At 47.9% G+C, this 5461-nt stretch overlaps 1 pseudogene; it reads left to right on the top strand.

Moving 5' to 3' along the window:
• Positions 1–4179: 4179 nt before the first annotated feature.
• On the top strand, positions 4180–4841 carry LOC134485727 (high mobility group protein B1-like; annotated as a pseudogene).
• The last annotated feature ends 620 nt before the right edge of the window (positions 4842–5461 follow it).

Genomic DNA, 5461 nt, shown 5'->3' with positions numbered 1-5461 from the left:
GGCCACATTAGTGTCTGTAAGTAATGTGTCACATATCTGCCAACCTGGTGCTAGAGAGGTGGAGGCAGAAAGTTCAAATGCTCAGCAGCCTAAAGTCAGCCTGGCTGACAGAGTGAGAACCTGCCCTGAACACAAAGACACACACACACACACACACACACACACACACACACACACGCACACACACACAAGCACACACACATATGCACACACATAAATATACACACACATGCACATACAGAAAGACACACACATATGCGCACACACATGCACACACAGAGAGACACACACAAACACATACACATCACACACAGATATATACATGCACACACACAAACATATACAACTGCACACAGGGAGAGAAGAGAAACAGAGAACATATGTGTACACAACCCTTCTCGCTACATTTAGGTTCATGTGGACACTGCTGGTCCTCTGCCCACCTACCCTGTAGGCTGAGGTTCAGTTTACTGATAACAGGCCTTTCAGTCAGAAAAGCCTTTAGTAGCCCCACCTTTCCACTTTTCTTGAGTTTATGCTTTTTTTTCCATTTCCTTTTATTTTTTTTTAAGATTTATTTATTTTATGTATAAGTACACTGTCGCTGTCCTCAGACACACCAGAAGAGGGCATCAGATCCCATTACAGATGGTTGGGAGCCACCATGTGGTTGCTGGGAATTGAACTCAGGACCTCTGGAAGAGCAGTCAGTGCTCCTAACTGCTGAGCCACCTCTCCAGCCCGTATGCCTTTTTTTTTTTTTTTAAAGATAGAGTTTCATATAGTCCTGGATGACCTTGACCTGGCTATGTAGTCAGAGGCGACCTTGAACTTCAGATCCTCCTATGCCATCTCCACTTCTCAAGTTTTGAGCTCACCGCACCCCATTTATAAGGTGCTGGGGGATCAAACCCACAGCTTTGGGCCTGTTGGACAGACACTAGTGAGCAACATCCGAGTCTATGTCTCTGTTGTGTTCCTCCTCCTCCTCCTCCTCCTCCCCCTCCCCCTCCCCCACCCCTTTCCCTCCCCCTCCCCCTCCTCCTCCTCCTTATAAACCTACATAGATACACGTCACCTTCTCCGAGGGTTTTGTTCTGAGACAGGGTCTCATGCTATAGCTGCCTTTTCTTTCTCTCTTTAAAAAAGAAAATTACTTTACTGCAGTGAACTCGCAAATAAAAACATCATATCGCTAGAGTACGGTATCCAGCCACTCTGTCCCCAACTCTACGCGCCTCAAGGAACCGCTGTGCAGTTGGAATGGCCATCTGAAGCCATGGAGTGCCACTTACATTTTTACACTTTCACTATCAACCACACAAACAAGACAAGAAAAAACTATGACGGAGTTGAAACTAGAGAAACAACTAACCCTGTGCCCTCTCTCGATGGACTCAGGACCTGCCACTGCATCTTGTGGGAAGGACAGAATGTCTCTAGTCTTGGGCTTGCTGCTTAGCAAACAGGACGTTGAACTTCTGACCCTCCTGCCTCTACCTCCCAAGTGTGCCACCACTGCAGCACAGGTCCCGGGGAATCAAACCAAGTTCTCACGCATGCTCTCAAGCTCTCTACCAGCTGACCTACATCCTGGCCCCCTAGTTCATGTCCGTAAGTCCCGCTGTACCCAGTGCTCATACTGGCTGTATCAATCATCTATCCTTCTAGAAATTGGCAGGGCTGTGCGGGCTGGCTTTTACTCTAATACATTCCAAGAATGTGGCCTTGAGTTCCAAAATCGATTTTGTGTGTGTCTTTGTCTAGGTTGGTGGGTGTGTTTCTTTGTTTTTAGGGCAGGTTCTCCAACACCCAGGCCAATTTTAACCTGCGGAGCCTTTGATCAGAGCATGTTTTTCCAGTCTCCCAGGCCCTCCAGCTTTGGCTCCCATGTGATTCAGCACAAACCTGCGAGCAAGCAGCGCCCCCTGCTGCTCAGGAGGCGTTGAGGCCTCAAGTGGAAGCCACAAGCCTGTTGAGCTGGTGCCACGTAGCTGCCCCATACTTGTCAGTCTCTGGCTGTGGAGTAGGCGTCCTCCCTGCAACAGAGGGCATGAAGCTGATTCCAGGGGAGGGCCAGAAAGCTGAATGCTGTTAACAGACTCTTTTCTTTCCCCAGGAAGCCATCTTCTTAAAACCCGGCAACTCCTTCCCAATCTACTCTTGTCCCTGAAGCCAGAGACAGCCTTGCCAATGTGCCCCTCATGACGCCCACCACACGATGGTTCTTCCTTGTCATTGTGAAAAATCGAGGCTCCACATGACAGCCCTTCACTGCTGTGTTCTCGCTGCGATCCGGTTTCTTCTGGCAGCGCTGAGAATTGAACCCAGGGCCTCACTAAGGCTAGCACTAAGGTACACCCTCTGCCCGCGTTTTAATTTCGATTTGAATTTGTTTGTTTGGAATGCGGTGTGGGCGCACGCACTCTGTGAGCACAGGAGCATTTCCTGTTTCGCATTCTCTGCGGTATTCCTTTGATTCAGAATCTCTCCCTGAATCTCGCTGTGCAGAAGTGGCTGTTCCCACCCTCCACCGTGACAGAGTTCTAGCCAAGCACACCAGGTTTGGTTTCTTGTTTGTTTTCCTTTCCTTTTCTTTCTTTCTTTTCTTACTTTCTCTCTGTGTGTGCATGCATGTATGTAGGTGCATGAGTGTAGCTGGAGAGGGCTGAAGGAATCCACTCCTGCACCTATACGTACGCTACCTGATGCAGTTGGCAAGTAAGATTCACCGTCACAGGCCACTTCTAGTCTCTTATACCCATTGGAATGCTGGGTAAGGGCGTCAAGGAAGCAAAGCAGGTCCAGAAGGCGCTCAGCCCAGGGTCACCATGTTCTCATGCCCTGTCTTTCAATTAAGAGTCTTTTGGACTGAATCTGAGTGTGGCAGAGGGGTCCAGGTTAAATCCACTGAAGGCTGGATCAAAGCACAAGTCAACAGGCCCCTGCAGTAGCCCGCTGTGAAGAGGAGCAGAATGGAGGGGAGGTAAAGAGAGAGGAAGAGGGAGAATCCGCAGGAGACTGAGGTCAGCTGCCCCATGCACATGCATTACAAAGGACGTTTCTGTTACTGATAGAGCAGTACCTGGTGAGGTGTGTGCATGCTTGTGCATGCCCTCGTGTGTGCAGGCATGCATGTGCATATGTGTGTGATTCTTAAAATTATTGTTATTATTATTTATTGTACTTATTCCCTTTATATCCCTCTCACAGACCCCCTCCCAGTCACCCCCTTCCACAATTCTTCCTGTCTCCCTATCCCCTTCTCCTCTGAGCAGGTGGGGGCCTCCCTGGTTATCACCCCCCCCCAACCCTGGTACATCAAGTCTGTGAGGCTTGGCACGTCCTCTCCCACTGAGGCCTGACAGGGCAGTCCAGGTAGAAGAACATATCCCACAAAGGTACCAGCAATAGCTTTCAGGGTAGCCCCCACTCTAGTTGTTTGGGACTCCCATGAAGAATGAGCTGCACATTTGCTACGTATGTGCAGGGTGTGTGTGATGTTTTAAGTGTTTCTTTTCTAAGATTTATATGATTACTTTTAAGGGTGTGTGTGTGTGTGTGTGTGTGTGTGTGTGCGCACGCGCGTGTGCACGGGCACACGTAAGTACCCAAGATCCCTTGGAGCTGGCCATCACCTTCTGTGTCCAGGTATCTACACCCACATCAGTCTCTGGCTTCAGGGATGCTGGCAGCAGCAGCTGGAACTGAGTGCTGGGCACACATTTCTCAGCTTAGGCGAAGGGAAGGCAGAGAATCCATCCTCAGACCTTTGATACACATGGACATCTCTGGTTCTGAGGTTCACAGTGAGAGAGAGGCCCCAGGGGGAGGAGTCGAACCATAAGGATGAGTCACCGTGTTCAAGAGCATCCTTCATTACTTGCAGGAAGTATGCATGGCAGATACGTTAGCCTAAAGTGTGACATTTTCAGCAAAACACATAACGTAAATAATGCAATGTATGTGTAAGACAGGGCGCTACCTCTGGCGGGCAACTGGCATGATAAACAGGGACTCGGGGCTGCAGGCTGCCACTGCAGGAACCGATTCCCAGGACCCACAGGCACTCTCTGTCTTCTTTGATGCTTCCTTAAAGGCACAGCACTAGGCGTCTGGCTCCTGCTCTCACAGCCATTGCAGTGCATTGAGCTCCCTAGAGACAGTGTTGGGCAAGCGAGAGCCGGATGGGCACTGGGCGACTCTGTGTCTCGTGGAGGAAAATCAACTAAACACGGGCAAAGGAGATCCTAAGAAGCCGAGAGGCAAAATGTCCTCACATGCATTCTTTGTGCAAACTTACCAGAGGGAGCACAAGAAGAAGCACCTGGATGCTTCTGTCAACTTCTCAGAGTTCTTTAAGAAGTGCTCAGAGAGGTGGAAGACCATGTCTGCTAAAGGAAAGGGGAAATTTGAAGATATGGCAAAGGCTGACAAAGGCTCGTCATGAAAGAGAAATGAAAGCCTGCATTCCCCCCAAAGGGAGGACCAAAAAGTTCAAGGACCTCACTGTACCCAAGAGGCCTCCTTCGGCCTTCTTCTTGTTCTGTTCTGAGTACCACCCAAAAATCAAAGGCCAGCATCCTGGCTTACCCAATGGTGGTGTTGCTAAGAAACTAGAAGAAATGTGGAAGAACACTGCCATGGATAGCAAGCAGCCCTGTGAGAAGAAGGCCGCCAAGCTGAAGGAGAAGTATGAGAAGGATATTGCTGCCTACAGAGCTAAAGAAAAACCTGATGCAGCGGAAAAGGGTGTGGTTAAGACTGAGAAGAGCAAGAAAAAGAAGGAAGAGGAAGACAATGAGGAGGAGGAAGAGGAGGAAGAAGATGGTGATGAATAAGTTGGTTCTAGCGCAGTTTTTTCTTGTCTATAAAGCATTTAACCCCTCCCCACACCTGTACACAATCCACTCCTTTTAAAGAAAAAAATTGAAATGTAAGGCTGTGTAAGATTTGTTTTTAAACTGTACAGTGTCTTTTTTTGTATAGTTAACACACTCCCGAATGTGTCTTTAGATAGCCCTGTCCTGGTGGTATTTTTCATAGCCACTAACCTTGCCTGGTACAGTCTGGGGGTTGTCAATTGGCATGGAAATTTAAAGCAGGTTCTTGTTGGTGCACAGCACAAATTAGTTATATATGGGGACAATTTAGTTTTTTGGGTTTTTTCCCCCCTTGGGTTTTATTTTTGTTTGTTTTTGTTTTTTTTTTTAAATCTCCAGTTGTCTCTGATGCAGCTTATATGAAGACAATTGTTCTGTTAACTGCATACCACTCTGTAATTGCAAACAAAATGTGGCTGTTTCATTGACACTCTGAATGCTTCTAAGTAGATACGATTTTTTTTTTATTAAGGGGGGGGGATGCAGTACTAAATATCACTGCAAAATGCAATTTGGAAATGAAAACTCTTTCTCTGTATTGCTTCCAGAAATGTTCTGGAAGGCTCTAGAAGGGCTTC

The sequence above is a fragment of the Rattus norvegicus genome, chromosome 2 (genome assembly GCF_036323735.1).
Source record: "Rattus norvegicus strain BN/NHsdMcwi chromosome 2, GRCr8, whole genome shotgun sequence".
In the NCBI taxonomy this organism is placed as follows: domain Eukaryota; kingdom Metazoa; phylum Chordata; class Mammalia; order Rodentia; family Muridae; genus Rattus; species Rattus norvegicus.
The sequence above is the reverse complement of the archived record's forward strand: the minus strand, read 5'-3'. Positions and strand labels throughout refer to the sequence as shown.